Source organism: Onychomys torridus, unplaced genomic scaffold, assembly GCF_903995425.1.
Source record: "Onychomys torridus unplaced genomic scaffold, mOncTor1.1, whole genome shotgun sequence".
In the NCBI taxonomy this organism is placed as follows: domain Eukaryota; kingdom Metazoa; phylum Chordata; class Mammalia; order Rodentia; family Cricetidae; genus Onychomys; species Onychomys torridus.
Genome location: NW_023412121.1, coordinates 80400 through 103753, shown reverse-complemented (window position 1 = coordinate 103753; position 23354 = coordinate 80400). Strand labels below are relative to the sequence as shown.

The 23354-nt window shown below is 35.5% G+C and overlaps 1 pseudogene; it reads right to left on the bottom strand.

The window, feature by feature from the left end:
• Positions 1-429: 429 nt before the first annotated feature.
• LOC118575512 lies at positions 430-19714 on the bottom strand (annotated as a pseudogene).
• Between the last annotated feature and the right edge of the window lie 3640 nt (positions 19715-23354).

Here is a 23354-nt window from a genome sequence, read left to right as displayed (position 1 = left end):
GACAATCAATTAATTACTTTTTATAGCTTTCTTTACAATAATAGATCAATATGAATGGTTTCATAATTAAGTCCTGTTTGTATATAAACTCTACATGCCAATATTTTTGGAATGTAGAAATAACACATAATTTGTAGTGTAAAGCTGAACTCAAAAAATAAGGTAAAATTTTCCATGCCAATACCCAGATACCTCACAATTTAATAATATAAAATAACAAAAAGCAGAATTACATATATAAGAATTTCTTATTATAATGTTTCATCCAATAGAACATTAAACCATATTTTGTGTTCAAACCTTATTGTGCAGTTTATTTTGTACATTTTTCCATAAGATGAGACTTCTTACTTTGACATAATATTTGGTTAGCAGAAAAGATGCTTGTGATATTGTAGGCATGTCTGGTATAGGAAATGTTTGTTATATTCAATGGATATTTTCAGTTTTAGAATGTCTTTTCCTGATGTTATGAAAAGATTTTATCTGTGGTTTGAACAAAATAATGTAGTACTTTGGGGCAAATACGCAAAATAGTAGCCCTGCACTTGAGGCCAAGATACAGAAAATCTCCACAGCTACTGTGGCCTTGCCCTTAGTGCTTTGGTAGACAGGAAAGAAGGTGATCCAGACACTGCAGAACACCATCACACTGAATGTCAGGAACTTGGCTTCACTGAATGTGTCAGGCAGATTTCTGGCCAGGAAAGCTACTGTGAAGATTGCCAGGGAAATGGAGCCCAAATATCCCAGGACACAGTAGAAGGCCATAACTGAACCTTTGTTGCAGACAATCAAAATATGGCCATGTTCAGTATGTACATCAGCATCAACAAATGGAGGAGAAGTTCCCAGCCAGATTCCACAGAGAATCAGTTGGATCATGGTACAGATGGGAATGACGATGTTAGGTACACCTGATGCCAGCAGCCATCTCTTTCTTCTATCTGGAACAGTGATCTTGAATGCTAGTACCACAGTATTTGTCTTAGCCAAGACAGAAGATGTTGCCATAGTGAAGAAAATTGCAAATGTTGTCTGTTGCAAGATACAGGTGGCCATACGGGGTTGGCCAATATAGAGCAAGGGACAGAGAAAACAAAATATGAGGGAGATGAGTAGTACATAGCTGAGAACTTGGTTATTGGCCTTGACTATGGGAGTATCTTAATGCTTCAAAAAGATAGTGAGTACAAGAGCTGTAAGAGAAGAGAAACACAGAGCCAAGCCAGGCAGAGACATTCCCAGGGGATCCTCAAAAGCCAGAAATGTGACAACCTTTTTGAGACAGTGAGTTCGTTTTGTGTTGGCATACTGGTCATTTGGACACTTCACACAATGATCCATGTGTAGTATAGGAAGGGTAGCATTTTCAGATTGAATCTTTACCTAGTGTTCATGAAACATGATAGCTACAGTAATGTATTAGGAAGTCATAGCTAAAGTTTATTTACCTATTGTGGTATATGGAAATTAAATATGTTTGAAGAATAGGATTTATTTCTTACTTCCTTTGCCTTGCATCATAATGAAAAGGTTTTATTTATATTTATCTTACATACACAATAACTTTTTAGTATTTTTTCAAAAACAATGATATACTACCACATGATGTTCTGATAGCCACAGAAACCTACCATGAATTGGGTAATTCATGGAAATACAGAAGTTACTCATAGTTTTGAGAACTATGCCAAACAATAACTGAGAATGAGCTCCTTCATTGCATGTTATGATTTGTGTATCAGCAGCAATTAGGTCCCATATAAAAATGTTCTCATGTGTCTACTTTGACATAGAAGCCTTACCCACTCCATATCATGGCAGGAACCTATATCTACCAGATTATTAAACCAGTATAATTCCTAACAATGTTCAAAATATTTGTTTATGCATATTAGTAAAGCACTTTCTCCTCATCAAGAAACTTGTCTTTGAGACAGAGACCACTAGAGAAAAATCACAAACAGTGAAAATTTAGAGTTGTGAAGCTCAGTCTAATGAATACATTTATCATATTCCCTCAAATATATCTCAGAATAAGTTGTAGAAAGGGGGGATAAAAATTTTGTGGGAGGTAGGCTATCAAACAGTTGATGTGAGTAGATGTCTCAGAGAAATGTCTCAAGCTACAGACATAAAGTCTCACAATCATGACTGTTTGAACATTAGTTAAACAAGGACAAAAGTCATAAAAATTGCAAAGTGAGGGTCTGAAAGACAATCAGACCTCACAACTACATAGAGAACTACAGACACATAAGGTATATTGAGCATGGGAGAAATTGTCTTTCCCAGAGTATGGAACAGGAACTGATTATCTTTGGATAACAAAAAGGCAGATCCTAAAAACAAACAATTAATATTGTGAAGACTGAACAGTTTGTATTCAGAAGTATATGTGTATATACATAAAATATATGCACATGCCAGCAGTTAATGAGAAAAGTGTTTAGTAAAGTGGTTGGGAATTTGAAAGAGACAAAGAAGGATTATCTGGAAGTATTTGGAGGAAGGTTTGGGAAAGTTGAAATGATGTAATGGCGTCATAATCTCAAAAATAAGAAAAAGAACAGTTCAAGCTATTCAGTTGGCTCACTTATCCAGAGGGCCTGATCCAGTTGGGGGCTCTACTGCTTTTGGTTCATAATTCATGTTTTTCCATTAGTTTGGTTATTTGTCCCTGTGCTTTTTCCAATCTTGGTTTCAACAGTTCACACTCTTACAGTCTCTCCTCTTTCTCAACAATTGGAGTCCTGGAGCTCCACCTGGAGCTTGGCCAAGGATCTCTGCATCTACTTCCATCAGTTATTGGATGAGAGTTCCAGCACAACAGTTAGGGTGTTTGGCCATCTGATCACCAGGCTAGGTCAGTTCAGGCTTTCTCTCAAAAGCCAGTAGTCTACAGTGGATGTATCATTGTGGATTTCTAGGGACTTCTCTAGCACTTTGCTTCTTCCTATTCTCATGTGGTCTTCATTTATCATGGTCTGTTATTCCTTGTTCTCCCTTTCTATTCTTGATCCAGCTGGAATCTCCTGCTCCCCTAAGCTCTCTTTCCCTCAATACTTAACCTTCATTTCTCCCACTTTTGTCCAGGTTGTTCATGTAGATCTCATCCAATTCTCTGTCATTGGGAGATCCCTGTGTCTTTCCTAGGGTCCTGTTTTTAGGTAGAATCCCTGGAGTTTTGTAGCAGTCTAGTCATCTTTGTTTTACATCTAGTATCCTCCTATGAATGAGTATATACCATGTTTGTCCTTCTGAGTCTGGGTGACCTCACTCAGGATGATTTTTTCTAGATCCATCCATTTCCCTGCAACCCTCATGATGTCATTGTTCTTCTCTGCTGAGTAGTACTCCATTGTGTATATGTACCACATTTTCTATATCCATTCTTCAGCTGAAGGGCATCTAGGTTGTTTCAAATTTCTCGCAATTACAAACAATGCTGATATGAACATGGCTGAGCAAATGTCCTTGTGGTATGATTGAGCATTCCTTGGGTATATGCCCAAGAGTAGTATAGCTGGGTCTTGGGTGAGATGAATTCCCAATTTTCTAAGGAAGCACCATATTGATTTCCAAAGTGACTGTACAAGCTTGCATTCCTGCCAGCAGTGGAGGAGAGTTCCCCTTGCTCCGCATCCTCTCCAGCATAAGCTGTCTTCTGTGTTTTTGATCTTAGCCATTCTGACAGGTGTAAGGTATTATCTCAGAGTTATTTTGATTTGCATTTCCCTGATGATTAGGGATGTTGAGCAATTCCTTAAATGCCTTTCAGCCATTTTACCTTCCTCTGTTTAGCATTCTCTGTTTAGTTCTATAGCCTATTTTTTAATTGGACTTTTGGACATTTTGATGTCCAATTTCTTGAGTTCTTTATATATTCTGGATATCAGCCCTCTTTCAGATGTGGCGTTGTTGAAAATCTTTTCCCATTCTCTAGGCTATTGCTTTGTCTTGTTGACCATGTCCTTTGCTCTACAAAAGCTTCTCAGTTTCTAGAGGTCCCATTGATTGATTGTTTCTCTCAGTGTCTGTGCTACTGGTGTTATATTTAAGAAGTGATCTCCTGTGCCAATGCATTCAAGACTACTTCCTACTTTCTCTTCTATCAGGTTCAGAGTAACTGGATTTATGTTGACGTCTTTGATCCACTTGGATTTATGTTTTGTGCAAGGTGACAGATATTGATATATTTGAAGCCTTCTACACATTGACATCCAGTTATGCCAGCACCATTTGCTGAAGATGCCTTTTTTTTCCATTATACATTTTTTGCTATCAAAAATTATATGTTCATAGTTGTGCAGGTTAATGTCAGGGTTTTCAATTCATTTCCTTTGTCCCACATGCTAGTTTTTATGCCAGTATCAAACTGTTTTTATTACTGTAGCTCTATAGTTGAGCTTGAGGTTGGGGATTGTGTTTCTTCCAGAGGTTGTTTTATTATACAGGATTCTTTTGGCTATCCTGGGTTTTTTGTTTTTCCACATGAACTTGTGTATTATTCTTTCCAGGTTTGTGAAGAATTATGTTGGTAGTTTGATGGGGATTGCATTGAATCTGTTGAATGCTTTTCTAAAATCTCCATTTTTACTATGTTAATCCTGCCTATCCATGAGCATGGGAAATCTTTCCATTTTCTGACATCTTCTTCAATTTCTTTTCTCAGGAATTTAAAGTTTTTTGTCTTATAGGTCCTTCACTTGCTTATTTGGAGTTACTCCAAGGTATTTTATATCATTTCTGGCTATTGTAAAGGGTGATGTATCTCTAATTTCCTTTTCAGCCTGTTTGTCTATTGTATATAGGAGGGCTACTGATTTTTTGAGTTGATATTGTATCCTTCTACGTTGTTGAATGTGTTTATAAGCTGTATCAGTTCCTTGGTTAAATTTTTGGGGTCACTCATGTATACTATCATGTCATCTGTAGGCACCCAGGCAGTAGGACTCGGACCTGCCCTTCATGGATGAGCTGGATATTTGGAACCTTGTGATTATGCAGGGACAGTTTGCTCAGCCTGGAAGGAGGGGACTGGACATGTCTGGACTGAATCTTCCAGGTTGTGCTGAATCCCCAGGGGAGTCTTGGACCTGGAGTAGATGGGAATGGAGGGGAGGGGCTGGTGGGACATTGGGGGTGGGGGTGGGAGGGGGAGGTCAGGGGAACCCATGGGTGATATGTAAAATTAAATACAAATATAATTTTTAAAAAATAAGAAAAAGACAAGAAGTCAAAAACAACAACAACAAAAATTAGCCAGCACTGATAATGCAAGGAAAGCAGAGACACATGAACAAATTATCACCAAAATTCTCCACAAGTCAAAAATACTGCATCTGTTTTTATGTTTCACTGTTTGCTCTTTGCTTGGGCACATCATCTGCAAATTTTACTAATTTCTATAAGATTTGATATTTCAGTGCTCCCACAGTTGCACTCCACATCAAAAACCAAATGACATACTTCAAGGTCATGATTACAAAAGATAGTACTGGATGATTCTGAGAATGTCCTTCCACTTGTATATTTGTAAGTTATACCACAGTGTATTCACTTTTCTTTCTATTGAATTTACCCAACATACCAAACTGAAAAGTGATGATGATGATGCCATTCCAGTACTGAGTCTATCCAACAGAAAGTTGACAGTCCATTTTAGTTGTTCAATCCTCTCTGATTTTGCTAAGCAAATTCATCTAAACTGGTGAGTAGAAGTATGCAAATGCTTCAATTTTTTTATATTTTGTTTATATTTATATATAAAAATATTTTTATATTTATTTGAAATTAGGTAAAAACTCTTGTATTTATTTATTTTTATCAAAACTATATACTTTTCTGATAAAGTAACCCTGACCACAGCTTGTTTTACCTCCCTTCCTCCCATGCTTTTTTAAGTAGGAGCAAGGGAAATTTAATAAAATTGAGTGTAGTATCTTTGTGTTCAACTGGCACAAAAGTCAATAGTTTGACTTTTGATTTAACATATATTTGATACTATCATTTGAATCAGTACAATTTTTGTGCACTAAAGTTGTTTATTTTCTCACATTAGTCACTTTTTTATAATCAAATATGCTAATAATTTTAGTGTTTTTTTTTTTTTTTTTTTTTTTTTTAGGAACCTGTACAGTTTCTTCACAATCCCATGTTCAAATAATATAGAATTATGTTTACCTGTATGTCAGGCTCTAAATGAAAATGATAGTTAATTTTTTAGCTATTTCTTCTCACTACAACAGTAATTAATCCCATCCATCAGAACCTGATATGCTATGAAAATATACTTTTCAAAGTTTCTGTACATCAATGTAGATTCCACTACTTACTTATTTAAAAGACTCTTTGTGAATCACTTGTTGTAAATATTATAATAAAATATTTAATACAGAGTTCAGTATGATTGAATCCAAACTAAGCTGTGAAATAGAGTAGGAATTGAAATACAAACTACCAATGATAGAATTGATCTATTATAGCACACAGTACAAAAATGAGTATTTCTAAAACATGGTAGAACATCTGCTCCTTGTTAGAAACTCAGGGTTACTGGGAATAAAAAGATGCATAGCATATAAATCTTAAATAAACTTAAAAAATATATGACTATTAAAAATGCTGAATAGTAGGGTGATGATAATTTGCAAAAGTAACCTTTATTACTCTAAAGTCATATAAAGGAGAAAATATTATGTTCATGGTGTCCAGACCAATCAGATAAAATGCAGCTAAAAAGACAGAGAGTGTAGCATTTCTAATAGCAATGTTATTTATGCACTCAACTTCATATTAAAATTTATCTTTTCCTTTTTCTCAAATAATCTTTGAGAACTGTATAAATATGGGAGAAAATACACAATCTGTTGATTATTTTGGTAAATCATATCCTTACTTGTCATGTTGGAAATTTCATTTTCTGGACAGGGATTACGTTAAAAACAGCAGATGGCTTTTCCCTCCTGAGGGGATTTTCTGTGTCCAGGACTGCATGACCTACTGCATATGGAGGGTGGAGTCTGAGGAAAATCAGATACATTTTAAATACACAGAGTTTTATATAAATTGCAAAAGCTGCAGTGATTCACACCAGGAGCCACTGAAAATTCTATTAAACTCATTTATCATATTATAAAGTAAAATTCCCTTGTTTTTAAGATATTTTGAATTTATGGTGATTCATAAAATGTGGAACATCACAATGGAGATTAGAGAAGAGGAGCGGGGAGGAGAGGAGAGAGAGAGGGAGAGAGGGAGAGAAACGAAGGCTGGATGTGAGTCAATATATCAGCAGTTGTTAAAATGTGTTACTTCAATGAAGAAGCATGCAATTTTAGAGAGTATTTGTGCTACATGTAAATCATTTGAGTTAAGACTAATTTACCTGTCTAAAATCAGTGGCCCAATCTATCATTTCATCAGATATGTACAATTGTTGATCATTTGGAATATGTCCAGAAAATTTTCCTATTTTCACTTTAAATCCACAGTATTGTTTAAAATCTGTGATATAGAAAATATCATACTCTGTATCCTGTTTTGTCTTCTGGTTGAAATTCACTAGGTCTCCAGCAGGATTTACAAATTGTATATTCTTCAATAAAGAAAATATCTAAAACACATTTATTATTTTAGTTTCAACTACACTTAAACAGTAGGACAGAAAATCTAAAGTATATAATACCAGTAATTTTCATTAGCCTCCTCTAAAAAGTAACTGTGTTAGAAGTACTCAGTAGTAAATCAAAGAAATTATATGTAGACATAAATTTTCACTACACTTCAAAGTTAAATTTTACTACTGGTATTCATACTCTAAAACATACTACCTGACTTATATGCTTATAGAGTAGAGACACATGCTATATTTCTTCCTGGCAACATTGTTATTTGATCATAACCTTGGGAATTGTTTTCCTTAATAGATCAAAAGTGGGAGCACTACTATTATTATCTGGAATCTCTGTTTTAAAATGATGAGTAACTTTTTGATCATATAAAAGAAAAGTCAATTTCTTATTGTCATTTAAAAATTTTGTTAAATATATTTTTCTTTGAAATGTTAAAAACATAAGACTCATGTGTGTGCTTCTAATATTCTAAAAATATTTCTTTGTTTAGATTGTAAAATGCTAACTTGTGTGCCAGTAATACCTGTATCATAATTTATGACACTAATATGATCTTCATCATATGCAGTGAAATAATCCAGAAATATATGCACCTGGGAGAAAAGTGTGTAGTTAGCATGGGTGGAGAAAACTCTGGTTCTAATTAAGAATGTCATCTCTATGACATACAGGCTATTCAATGATTGACTAATTACCTGCCAGAAATCAAATTCCAATACTTTCCCATGATGGTCTGACCATGTGTCTACTTTTTGCATAAGTATCTCATGGAGCAAGTGTGCCACAGCATACACAGCATGGTATAAATTATAACTTGTATTATTCATGGACATTCCAAACTGATGCCTAAATAACCACTTCAATAAAGTTGTGGCAGAAGAATTTTTCAGTTTCTTACAATTAAATGATGACAAAGAACACTTAAAATAAATCCACCACAGATTAGCAAATGAAATTTCCTTACTGTAATTTGAAGTGTGCACTGTCTGCATAAATTGTTTAAAATCAGGCATCTCAGAATTCTGATGTGAAAAAATTAGAGTACCATGGAAGGAGTCAAGCAAGAAATCTCCTATAATAGTCAGCCTGTCAAATTGTGATGTACTGACCCAAATTCTATTAATTTTTAAAAATTTCCATACTATAAATTGCATTTGTAGAGCAGAGACTTTATCTCCATAAACAATCACAACTTTTGCTGATGACATCATGATCTGGTTATTATATTGGTTAGCCATTTTAAAGTATGAAAAATTCTCGTTTGTGATAAAGCTCACAAATGCTAAACAGACAATATTCCTTTGCATCTCTTCTCTCAATTCAGAAAGAAATTGAATTCCACGGTCTTCATTTGAAATGATCACTCCTACCCAGTTCCATCTAAAGTGAACCAGTAGGGACACCATGGCTAGTGGTAAAGATGTGTCCTTGGGAGACATCTGGTAGAGATAAGGGAATTGTTCATGGGCATTCAGGAGAGGTTGAAAATCACCATAGTAGATCTGAAGGACATAGAACATAAGCACAGTATGAGGTAGATGGAAGGAATAAAACTTGGTCTAAGACCTAAGTGTAGTAAGCAAATACTGGGAGTGTTAGAAAGTGTTAATTCTTCACCTTATTATTAAAATAATATCCTATTTCTTGTGGTTATTCCAAAACTACAAATAAATTATCTTTTCTAGTAAAATGTTTCATACTTCTGTGCCTTTCATTCCTATTTTTGATAAAGTTGTTATGTTTCCTTCAGAAAGTATCTGAGCATTTATCCTTGATGGAACAGAATACATAAAAACCAAGTCTCTACCTCATAATATTTTTAATTCTCAGAAAATCAACTTTAAGGAGATATGATTTATTAAATTATACAAGTTGACTTACCTCTGGAGTTCTGGACATGTACAGGAATGGCCCAAGTGTTGCAGAAGCTTCCCACATGGGTCCTGTAAGTACGAGTAAATATTTTCTCTGATTTTTACAGTAGTAGTTAGGAAAATTTTCACTTCTTTTCTTAGTAGAACCAGATTTTCTTTTGTCAGCAACCAGGTTACATTTGATGTCAACTAGCAGAGAAATGTTTGGTAAAATATGAGGGTTCCTATTGATTTCTTCCATGGCAAAATAAAGAGAGAAAATCAAGTGGATGTTCTTAGGTGTTAACCTGAAAACAGAGCACACTATTCATGAGAGATTAGGTTCTAAACATGGCAATTTTATATTACACTCAATGGGAGAATAGCACTGAATTCTTTTTTTTTGGACCCAATGCTATGGTTACAAGAGTCCTATTTTTTGATGTGTGAGAATGTGAGTCCTGTGGGAGAATATAAGTTTTCATAAAATTTTTTCTTTGTGGGGAGGGGATTTCATATCAGTGAGATTTTTCTTGTACTTTGAAGTTTCCTATAGTTCCATCCTATTATCTGCAATCTTTGTAAAATGTAAAAATGCCCTTCAGATGCTAGAAAAGATTGTACTGGCTAATGTTGAACCTGCTTATGCCTTCATTGTATACTTCTAACATTTAACATATGTGAAAAATAATTTTGTATTATCTGCTATCTAGAATGCTATGCATTTATCTAGAGGTAGAGCTGGACAATGACCTGATTTTGTTGAGGGAATGAAGACTAGGTAAGCAAATCTGCCTGTGTCAAATTCTTTGAAATGCCTGAGGGATTCATAGGTAATGAACATAGCACAATACTTCTTATCCTTCCTCTTTCCTTTCACATACTTTCTTTTTTTAATGTTCTTATTGAGGATGTTCAATATTTAGTGATATAAGACTGTATATCACTATACCTGCTCTCAGTGAGGGATGAGATCCCTTCTCTTCATATGTACCCTGATGTTGTAGTGATGCCTTTCAACCTATATGCTTAGGTTTGTATTACAGAACTGACCTTGGCTTCAAGTTGGTGTGGTTTAGATTTGTCCTGATATGTCCTGTATAGTATACTTACTTCAGCTTCTCTCTTTCATTTAAGGTGTTTTGATTGGATGTAACTGTTTTGATATAGTTTTATAGAGTTTTAGCTTATTTAACAGTAACATCTTATTTCAATGTGTTGTTTATGAGTGTTTTGGGTATTGCCTCATGCTGAGACCTGTTGGTAGCAATGGACTTTACATGAGGCCCAAGAATATAGAGCAGATGACAATGGCTAGGTGAGGTGTCAGCCCACCAGATAAATAATTCTCTGATGGAGGGATCTTACAGGTAGGTCTTATGGGGCCACAGACTCTGGACATGGTTGCTTCTCTTTGTAATTTCACATGTGTATAAACAGCTGTGGTATCTCCCTAATACCTGAATTGTAATGTGTAATTTCATCTGATATGTATATGTAATCTCATGATTACATCTCAATCTTACGGGCACATATATATGAGAATGATCAGGAAGAGGACTTCTCATTAAGCTGTATAATTTTAATATATGGAAGCTATACTAGTATATGCTTAATAACTACATTTGTTATTCTACGAGGACTGTAAGACACTTAGGCAATGTTTTTTTTTAATCACTTTCTCAGACTGGAATAAAGAAAACAGCAATTTCTTCTCAGTTCTAAGAAAATCCATATACTATTGGCTGACCTAGGGCCTTAGAACAAATTCAAACTAGACTGAATGTCTTTGTAAACATATTATAAGTTAAGACTTTACATATATGCACATGTCTAACTAAGGTTATCAATTACAAAGCAACCTAAAATACTATGCCAGTTTCTCTAGCCAGGCCCGGCTGATAACAGACACCAGAGGCCACTCCCTACTAAATTCTTTTGCAATTAACACTCTGTACAAAATTCTAACTTCAATTTATGATATAAAACTCAAGGATTAGTTAACTAACTATTTATTATTTAGGTCTCAAATAACAATCAATCAAATAACCAAGTCCAGAGAGAAGGGAGATTTATGTGGAAAAATTTCTACAATTAGCCTGGGCTATAGAAGATGGTCTTGGCTCACAACATTGAATATAGTGGTACACGTTCCCTTCCTTATGATATGAGCTTACAATCAGAATAAGAAATATATTTATAGGTTAAGGAAGCTTTCAATGCCACCATGCCCCACCTATGAGTTGCCTTTCTAAATGGCTTTGCTTCATATCATTTACTCAATGAATGTGCTATGACTTTTAGATGCAGCTTTTGTAACTCTTCTTGTTTATTGCAAAAAGCCTCTTGTTAAGTATGTACCTGTGTAGGACAATTGGAGCAGGAAAATTGGAAATTGAGAGAAAACTGAAGCTGTAGAGAGTAACGAGCATGACCATCACATCCTGTATGTGACTCCAATTTCCTCAGATAGAAACTTATTCCTAAATACCCTCAAATAAGAAAGATTCCTAAAATCCCACTACTCTGAAGGTATTCTATTTACAACCCTAGAGCAATTCCTGGAGCTGGACTCCCAGACAGTGTTAGACTCATCCATATTTTCTGTATTGCTTTGTGACTAAATACATATTTATTTCACCAGACGTAACTTGTGGCTGTGAAGCTGCTATGGAGTTGATTGAACCATTTACATATCCCATAAATTTTTAATCCTCATGTTTGAATCAGTTTTTTACAGTGTCTTATTTTTTATTTCTTACAATTATCTTTTTCTCAGAAAGACCTGAAGATATGTCACATTGTCTAGGTCCTTGTCATTCTTCACTGGAGATGGATATACATTGTTAAAATTAAATTCTCCCATTCATTCACTGTAATTACTTTTCTGTGAAATGTTAGTAGGTCATAAAATATAGACTAGACCACAATATACAATTTAGATATTCTTTGAATGTGAATGGAGCCTTTAATCTTCATATGGAATAGAGAAATACCCAGGATAGCTGAAACAATTCTAAATAATGAAATAATTACTGGTAATATTACTATGGTCTCATGATGTAGTACATAGTTCTAGTAATAAAAACAGCACGAACTTGTCAAAAACCAGACATGTTGATAAATAGAAAGAAATTGGAACCTTAGAATAAGTTCACACACCTATAGACATCTACTTAATGATAATGAAACCTGGGATATACAGTGGAAAAGCTAAACATCTTTAACTATTGGTGCTGTCTAAGCTGAATAGATAGAAACATGGAAAAGAACAAATATTTATCCATATCTATCACTAAGCACAAAACTCAACTCTGAGTGAACAACACTGTAAGACTTTATATTCTGGATCTCTTTCAAGAGAAAACTGGGGTGTAACCTTGAACTCATGGTTATGGTAAAGGTTTTTGTTTTTGTTGTTTTTCTGAACAGAACACTGATAGGATATGTACCAAAAACAAAAACAAAAAACCAAACAACAATTAAATGAGACCTCATAAAAATAGATTTCATATGGTTAAGAACATCATCATTGGGACACAGTGGCAGGCAGGAAAATGGGAAAGGATCCACACTCATCAGGGTAATGTAAATCAAATGTACTTTGAAATTTTATCCGATTATATTCAGTATGGACAACATCAATAAAAAATGATAGCTTATGGTACAAGAATGCAGACTATTGGGAAGACTCATCCATTGATTATAGGATTGTGATCTTGCACTATGAAGATCAGTGCAGTCGTTCTTTTGGAAGCTTGGTATAGATCTACTTCAAGATGCAGACATCTGACTTGTCTTACTTGAGACTTCTAATGCTGCAATGAAATATCACACCCCCAAAGAAAGTTAAGGGGGAAAGAGTATATTTGCTGTACAATTCCATATCTCTGTTCACGATAGAATAAAGTCAGGACAAGAACTCAAACAGAGCAAGAACTTGGAGAGAAAAGGTGTTGAAGAGGCCATGGAAGAGTGCTGCTTACTGGATTTCTCTCCATGGTTTGTTCAGCCTGCTTGTTATAGATCCGAGGACCACAAGTCTAGGTATGGCACAACCCAAAATGGGCTTGGTCTTCCCCCAACAATGACTAGTTAAGAAAATGTCCCACAGACCTACACACAGGCAATATCATGGACATACTCTTTTAACTGAGTGTGCCTCTTCTCACATAACTTTAGCTTGTGTCTAATTGAAATAAAACTTCAGCATACCACCCTTGGTCATATACCCAAAGGACTCTACATCATTTAGAGACATTTCCTTGCTCAAGTTCATTAGATTCCAATAAAAAATTATATAAGCTTCCTAAATACACGTGCTAATGAAGGCAATCTAAATGAAGCTGAGAAATAACACCCGAGACCAAACCCAATGGTACAGACTGGTCATGTCACCAGAGGAAGTTTCAGTACAATGAATGGATTATATTTTTTCAATAGCTAGCCAAAGGGGCACCACAAGGACCATTCAGAAGCACAGGCAGCTACCAAGGCTATAGGCTCCGCTACTGTGGATATTGCTCTGTATGCTGTGAATGTGTTGCTCTGATTTGCTGATAAATATAATGCTGATTGTTAGCAGGCAGGAAGGATAGGCAGGATAAGCAAACAAGGAGAATTGCAGGAAGGCTGGGAGGCTGAGTCAGGAGACAAAAACCCACCGACAAGGAAGCAGCATAATGGCACACAGGTAAAGCCACAAAAAACATGGTGACATATAGATTAGTAGAAATTGGCTGTGTTTAAATGTAAGAGCTAAACAGGAGTAGACTTAAGCTAATGGCCGAGCAGTTTTAATTAATACATGCTTCTGAGTGATTATTTTATAAGTGGCTGTGGGGTCTGTGGGGCTGGGCAGGGCTAGAGAAAACTCCAGCTAGAATCCTCTCTATAAACTGATGATGAGGCCCTACGGCTGAACACAGCTGAGTAAAGATGAAGAAATCAAGCTGGTGCATACCTAGAGCATTTATGCCTGCTAACTACTGCTCATAATACTCAAAGTTCTCTGAAAAACAAGCAAGGTAAACAGATACCTAAATATATACATTGCTGACTGCCTGCAAGTTGTGCTACTGAAACAGTGGCACAAAGCTGGTGGGAGTAATCAAATAATAAATGATTTGGTTTAATGTCCATCCTGAGATATCAAATACATGTCTGACCCTGCAATGATGGCCAAGAACCTGACAATAGATAGGACAAGGACCTAGGGGAAAACCAAAGACTACTGCTCCAATAAAGGAACAAAGCCATAAAATGAGTCCTAACATCATTCTGCTATATTCATAGATCTATTCCTTGCTTAGACATCATCAGAAAAATTTCTTCCTCCAGTATATGTAGACAAATACTGAGACCCACATCTGGTCAATGTGCAGACAATGAGAGACCTTGCTCCATTTTTAAGTGTGGTGTCTCCATTAAATGCTGCACCATTCCACACAGGGTTCAAGGAACTCCATGGCAGAAGATGTAGAAAGAGTGGTAAGATCCATAGTGAATGGAGAGAATAAAAGAAATAAGGACATTCTATGCACAGGACTGATACACATATGAACTCACAGAGGTTGAGGCAGTATACACAGGACCTGTGCACATCTGTGCCAAATGGAGTCTGTTTGCTCAGTGGAGAAGTGGACAAAATCTCCTATCAAACTCAGGAGATATTTCCTATCAAAATCTACTACAAACAAAAATTTAGTTCTCAACAACAGAGTTTCAGTGGGTACACGGACCACCATTTAAGGCAGGCATGATGCTCAAGAGTAGATGTCCAAAACAAAATAAAGTCAATGGTATTTGAAGGTTCATTATATTATACTATTTTTTTCATGGCTTTAAAAGTTAATTTAAGCCAGGGTCCCATGTTTGTATTATGGCAGTGTGTGTTTTTGTGGTATTCCTGTGCATAAGAATGTGTGTGTCTTATTATCTATATGTGTATCTCACTCATTTATTTCTTTTGTTTGTTTGCTTATGTTGTCCTATTCTGTTTTGTTTGTTTTTGTTTTTTTTTTCTTTGATATTTACACACAGTGAAAAATTTTATTAGGAAATTGATGATATAAGATTATAGGCTAAATATCTAAATAAGGTACATATTTTGAAAGTACATGGGCTTCTAATATTTTTGGAAATATATGGTTGTTGTCCATTAAATGGTGATGACATTCATTATATTTTCTTGTACCAGGCCTAGTTTACAGTAGCTAGCCAGAAGCTGGTACATTATTCTGTGACTCTGTGAGTCTTTCATTAGGATACAGAGTGCTGAGACTGGTAAAAAGGAGCTATGTTCTGGATTGACAGAGAAGTTACAAATTTACCAATAATGATAATACATGCCCAACCTAGTGTAGATAGACGGAGAACATGAATAAGAGATGATAGGAAGAACAAGAGGATAAGTCCCATTTAAGTCAGAAGGAGAGGTATAAATGAATACATGATACATTCTATGTATTCTTGAAGAATTAATAAAATATATGAGTCATAACAACACAATTTGGATCAGGTAGATGACAAAGAAATTAAATCCTATTTATACAAGCATAAGAAATTAAATATTCAGGAGTGCATTTAATTGAAAAGGTGAAAGCTAGTAATATGTGTACATTCATTACTACAAAGTAAATGAACTGTACTAAAGGCTATACTATAAAACATTTGTGAATGTCATTTAAGGAAACATTCATAAATGAGAAGATAACTCAGGTTGATGAATTATAAGTCAATAGTATGAAAATCTTCATACTATGCAAGCCTGAGTCTTTTCCTAGATAAATGTGGATTACTAAGAAAGCTGATGCCATGTGAATCACTAGGTGTCCTAAGTCCCATGTGTAGATCCTTGATGTGAGACCCATGATCATCTCATTAGATGCTGAAAAAGCCTTTGGCAAAACTCAACACCCTTTCCTGATAAAGGTCTTGGAGAGATCAGGAATACAAGTAACCTACCTACTCACATCTAATCTACATCATGTTGGAAATTTAGAGAGTAAATACGTATAAAAAGCTTACTTTTCTTTCATCTGTCTATCAAATTCCAACTTATGGAGAATAATGAATGCCACAAGGAGCTTCCTTTTCTCAGCCATAGAGAAATGATTATGTATATCAAGAGAGGAGTAGGAATAATTGAAATTTTGTTTGTGAAATGACACACCTAAATCCTCATTCAACTCAGAAATGTAAAATGAGCAGGAACTGTATAAACAAACAGCCCTTCTGACAAATTACATCTGATGATAGCTGTGAAGATTCAGAGCATTTGAAGAATAAGTGGAACCTAATATTTGTTTTTTTTTGTTAAAATGAATATGTATACAGTAAGTTTATATTAAATTCTCCAACTTGCCACAAAGCATGTTACAAAGCATATGAAAATGAATGACTGAACTATCACTTCTCCCCTATGTTCACTGTGATGACACAGGACATTCATAGAAATAGTATGAAAAAATGTATACGCTATTGTATTTTCCCTTGAAATTCAGTTGCCTTACATATGCTATTCAAAAACAGCTAAATAATCACCTTAAGGGATTTACTAGTAGGTACATAGGCAGAATGTCTCTTCATAATACCCATACTTATTTTCACACAAGAGTCTCTTTTGAGAAGATGAATGAGTTTAATTTTGCTGAATCTCACTCATCATGACCAAATTTCAGAAAGTCATAACTTATTCACAATGATCTAATAATATTTCTTTATTTAATTAGATAAAACATGATATAGGTACATTAATAATCTAGCATATTCCTCTATAAATTCATTTGCTTTATCAATTGTGATATCATGTTTCTAATCATGCTAGAATCATCCAAGCATTGCTCAGAAAATAATATTGAATAGCCACACAGCAAAAACTTCTGTTTAGTCACAAACAGAAAGAGAAACATACATTAATTTGGAAATTTCTTTCCTGTGTAATATAAAAGGCTTAATAGGAAATGATATACAACCATTCCAATCTGTAGTGAACATAGATATACATGAAGAAAGTTCAGGGAATGATCAGGACTGTGCTTTGTCAAATGAGGCATTTATGCCTCCATGCTACAGTTTCTATACTAATCAATTAGTTGTGTTGGTAAAATGCAAACAAAGGTGTCTAGGAAGGAAACATTTGACTTGCCATTTTTTATTACTCATAAGTTAGGAGAAATTAAAGCATTTCTCTGGACTTCTCTCATCTTGTGTCATGTAACTATGTAAGTATAGATATAGAAAGATCCTGTGATTTCAAGTGCCAGAATTTAAGACATAAAATTCCTCATAATCTTAAAACAGGAGTTCACATCACTGAGGCATATTGACTGATTCCTTGGTGAAATCTGAGAGTGAATGAGATGAATTTAAAACATCCTTTCCTTGACTCTCAGGGCACAGTTTGCCTGCAATGTGTAGGTATTCATAGGCTTATGGGAGTCATGACATATGTATGGGTGAAAGTTTTTTGTTCAAATTCTCCTGAAATACCGCTTCATACTTCCTCATTTATAGCTGATAATTTGGATGTCTGTGTTATCTCCATATTCCATATTACCATGAATATTACTTTATATCTATTATATGATCACTTGCCCTTTGTTCCACACTCTCCTGATTCAAACCTAATGATAGCTTTGATAAACAGATGTGTACTCAACACTTAGGATATTGTTTCACTTCTAGTGCAGTTTCTCAATTCTTCTGAGATTTGTCTTATATAATGCAGTCATAAAATTTCACCTCTATTTTGAATGTCCTACTGAGATATGGTATTAAAAACTGAACAAAACCTTTGTCTAAAACTGAAAACTTCACTGTGATGATGCTCACACCTATAAATGCCACACCTATAAATGTGTTCTTACCTAAATTTAGAATGGTATTTTTGACCCGTTCCTTAACAAACTCCAAGAGACATTGTAACAACTTCCTCAGCTGAAATCTCAACCATTAACCCAAATGATATGAGAAAATTGTGGTCAAACATATAAATCAAAGATTGTGTAGTGCACTAATCCTCACAATAAACAAATTTATTTTATATAATTAGGGAAAGAGGAGAAGGAGATTTAAACGTGTCATAAATGAAAGCATAAACAGTAAAAATGAGACATGACAATTCTTAAGTCAATAAATGGCCTTCAGCTTGGGGCAATTTGGATAAATTTTAACCTTAGTAATCCTCTCTTACCTGTTAGCAGGTACGACAGGCAACACGATATACTATCACTTTAAAAAAAGGAACAGGAAGTCATTGCTTCCAGGAGCACACTCTAGTCTAACAAATGGATAAATTTTCTACTGAGGTATTCTAATTGGATGCCTCATGTGTTTCTAAACTACAACTTTGTAAAAAGATCTGACATTGTTTATTCCATAAAAAATGTGTCTGTGCACAAGAAACTGAATGTAAAGTTAAAGACGGCATAAAATTCTCGTAGTGCACAGACATTGTTTTTCCACACCTGATTTCACCTGTGGAATCAAAGAACACAATAGCTGTGAAATTACAATAGATAGATTATTTGAACAAAAATCTCAGTACCTTTATAATATGTCTAACTAAAAGTCCAGTCTGATATATGAAGGCCCTTTGTGTGGGAATTTGGCATTATATGATGATGAGCAAAAAAACGCTAGCAGATGACAGAGTCTACTTTATGTTAGCCCATATGAAACAAAATAAAAGCAGTGCTTTGTACTATGTTTGTTAGGGACATCAGATGACAGAATTTGGGAATTGTCATATTTAAAGAATGTCTCTTGAAGCAAAGTTGATAGCATGGATCATTCATTCAGTTTCCAAACCAGAATCTTTGACTTGAAACTTACAAACAAGCTAACCCCTAAACCATCATAAATAGGATAATAAATGAGAAATATATTTGTGTAATGTCCTAGAGGTAGAACGAAAACACAGAAAGAAGACTCACAGAATAGTGTTCTACCTCTCAGCAGCCCTAAAATGTACTTATACCATGATAAACAAGGATTTAAAAATGAAAGAGGTACTTACTGTTTATCTAGATTTCCACTGAAATAATCATTTTTCATGTTTCTATGCTCTGTATAAATGGAAAAGAAACAATCTTTTTCTTTATCTCCTTCTGGGTTTTTCTTGTCTTTCATTCTCAAATAGCACACAGGGTCAGTCAAACTGCAGAAAATGAAGGGAAGCTTCAGGAACAGGAAGACAAATATCAAAGACAACATCTTTTTAATGTAGCTGAGATGAGAGGCTGAGCAAAGTGCAGCATGAAAGAGTCATGGAGAAACTCATCCATGTGTCTCTTTTTATTATTAAAGTCAGTGCTCAGGAATGCAATATATTTTAGGAATCTAAGTACTTTATTTTTAGTGTGCTATTTGCCTCTGGAGAATCCACAGTTAGTGTCTGGCCTAGGGCTCTGCATCTGAGTTTCTAAATCCAGGTGAGATTTAAGGGATACTAATTTAATTCCCTTAAATATCCCTTATGATTAGATCCATGTCATTGGATATGATTTCACAAATAAAATTCCTCTTGGGCAAATTTCCTAACAAGTTTTGAATACCATTTTTAGTAGTTTACTTGGATAATATCAGACCCCTCAAATGAGTTTTGTGTCAAAATTAATTTGTCTTAGACAAAGTTTTTACAGACTTACAGGATGAGCAATAATATTCATGTTAGGAAGTAGTATCTTTACTGTCTGTTGTGTAAGTATATTCTTTGCCTGGTTGAATGCTGTCTGACTGTCTTTCTGTCTGAGAAGCTTCTTAGTGGTAAAGTCAATGTCATTCAGAGAATGCAGTAGCCTTCATAATGAGAAAAAGGAAACTCAAATGGCTGAGAAACACTTAAAGAAAAGTTCAACATCAATAGCAGTTATATCATTACAAAACCAGTCAACACTGACATTTCGTCTTATACCTTTGAAATGACAAAGATCCAAAAACAAGTGAAATTAGAGCTGAGAAGAATGTGAAGTAAGAATACTCGTACATTGCTGATAGGAGTGCAAACTCATGGAGTTATAATGAAAATCATTTTGGCAGTTTGCCTATAAGATATCAATCAATCTACCTCAAATTCTAGCTAAACCATGCCAAACCATATATCTAGAGGATATTTTGTCCTACCACTAAGATACTTGCTCTTTTATGCTCCTTGTTACTCCATTAACAATAGTCAGAATTTAAAAACCAACATCAAGTCTCCTAAACAGAAGAACAGATAAGGAAAAATGTGGAGCATTTCTACAATGGAGTGTTAATCAAATGAGAAAATAGTGATATCATGAAATTTGCAGAAAAATGGGTGAAAATAGAAAAAATCATACTGAGTGAGGTATTCTAGAATGAGAGAGATAAATTTTGTATATATTTGCTTATATGTGGATATTATCTGTGTAGTCATTGATAACAAAGCTACAATTGATGGAACAACAGAGAGCATATTTAGGATGAGGGATTGGAGGGAATAGTTGGATCTCATTAGGATAATGATATTTAATAGATAGTTAGGGGTGGCTAAGGGTCAAGGGCTAGAATGGGAGAATCCAGTGGGGAAAGGAAGATGAGAGGAGGTTATGGGAGAGAATATGGAGAGAAATATCTAATATTTACGGTCATTTGAAGGGTAGTGAAGAACCCTATTACAATTGAAATTCCCTCAAATATATATGTACATTAAGGTATTTTAATGAAATTGTCAATATTACAATATACAGAGTGCCAATTGCTCAGGTTTTTTCACCAAATGAATTTTTTAGTACCCTAATTGGGTTACATCTATTTGAGTTTCAGGCCAATTGCTACCCCAAGGGATAAAGGAAAAAAAAAACAGGATGTTGCTAAGAGTAAAGATTTCTCTCCACACACTGACATCAAGGTTTCATTGCTGAGGACAGCACATACAAAACTCATTAAAGATGGAGACATCAAGCCAGTTCCTACATAGAGTCTTTTCTCCCATGCAGTGTATTTGGTATAGGAACTACTCTGTGAGCTCCCAAAAGAGAAATGTGAACACTTGGCCAGCTACAAAACTTATATACACAATGCTCTACTGCCTGAAAGATATGCTGGAGCAATGGTGACAAGAAGCTAGTAACCGACAGATAACTGATTTGACTTAAAACAGACCCCACGAGATAGAACTTACCCTACACTGCTGTTTACATGTCAGATACCCTGAGACTTGATAACACAGAGACATAGGATAAAATTAAGTAATACAGATTTATGAAAAGAAAATAAGTGATAAGACGACTCCTAATGATAATCTGCTATACATAAGAACTAGTGTCTCTTCCCTTGTCATCAGAGAAGGTCCCTCCTACAGGTGATGGGTACAAATAGTGAGATACACCACCAGAAACTACAAAGAAGGTGAGAGATCCTGAACCAACCAGCACTAAATAAATCCCTCCATTCAGAGCAGCAGCTCCTCACAGGGGGAGGAAAAGGAATGTAAGAGTCAGGGTGGTTGTATGACAAGAATACAAGCCCCTCTAAATCAACATGTCCAATGCTCAAGTGAACTCAAAGAGTGAGGTAACATGCACAGGACCTGCACAGATCAGGACCAGGTCCTCTGTATTTGTGTTATGGCTCCCAGTTTAGTGTTTTTGTGTGAATCCTGAGTGGATGAACCAGTGGGTCACTGATTCTTGTACTTTTTCTTGGGCTTTTTTTCCTTCTCTTGATTTGTATTGTCCAATACAGGATGAATATTTTTTAAATTAAGAAAAAATTATTTGTTTTTTTTTATTTTATTAAGAGGTTTTCTTTTAATTTTACATATCAACCACAGATTCCCCTGTCCTCCTTCCTGCCACCCTCCAGTCTTCCCCACCAAGCCACCTCCCATTCCCACCTCCTTCAAGGCAAGGTCTCCTATGGGGAGTCACCAGGCCTGTTACATTCAGGTGAGGCAGGTCCAACCCCCTCCTACCTGCACCAAGGTTGCACAGTGTCTCACCATAGGCTATACGTTCCAAAATCCCAACCCTTGCAATAGGGACAAGTCCCAGTCCCACTACCTGGTGGCCCCCCAAACTGTTCAAGCTAAACAACTATCTTACTTATCCAGAGGGCCAAGTCCAGTGTCATGTGGGCTCCTCAGCTATTGGTCCACAGTTCATGTGTTTGTACTAGTTTGGCTAGTTGTCTCTGTGCTTTTTCCAATCACAGTCTTCGTATCTCTTGCTCATAGCATGCCTTCTCTCTCTAGTCAATTGTACTCCTGGAGCTATGCCTTGGACCTGGCCATGGATTTTTGCATCTACTTCCATCAGTCACTGTATTATGGTCCTATGATGTCAGTTAGGGAATTCAACCATCTGATCATCAGAGTAGGTCAGCTCAGGTACCTTCTCAACCATAGCTTGTACTCTATGATGGAGTCATATATTTGGATTCCTAGGGACCTCCCTAACACTCTGTTTCTTCCTAGTCTCATGGTACCTTAATTTCTGATAGTATCTCTTTGCTTGTTCTCCTATTCTGTTTCTGACTTCTCTCAAACCTCCCATTCCCCTAAGCTCTTATTCCCTTGACCCTTGTCCTCCATTCCCCTCTGTCATGCCCAGATTGTTCATGTATTCTTCATTCATTTCTCCATTGCTGGGTGATCCCTCTGTCTATCTTAGGGTCCTACTGACAAGCTAGTCTTTCTGGATGTGTGGGTTGCAGTCTGGTTATCCTTTGCTTTACATCTAGTATCCACTTATGAGTGAGTACATACCATGTTTGTCTTTCTGAATCTGGGTTACCTCACTCAGGATGATATTTTCTAGTTCCCTCCATTTACCTGCAAACCTCATGATATCATTGTTTTTCTCTGCTGAGAAGTACACCGTTTTGTATATGT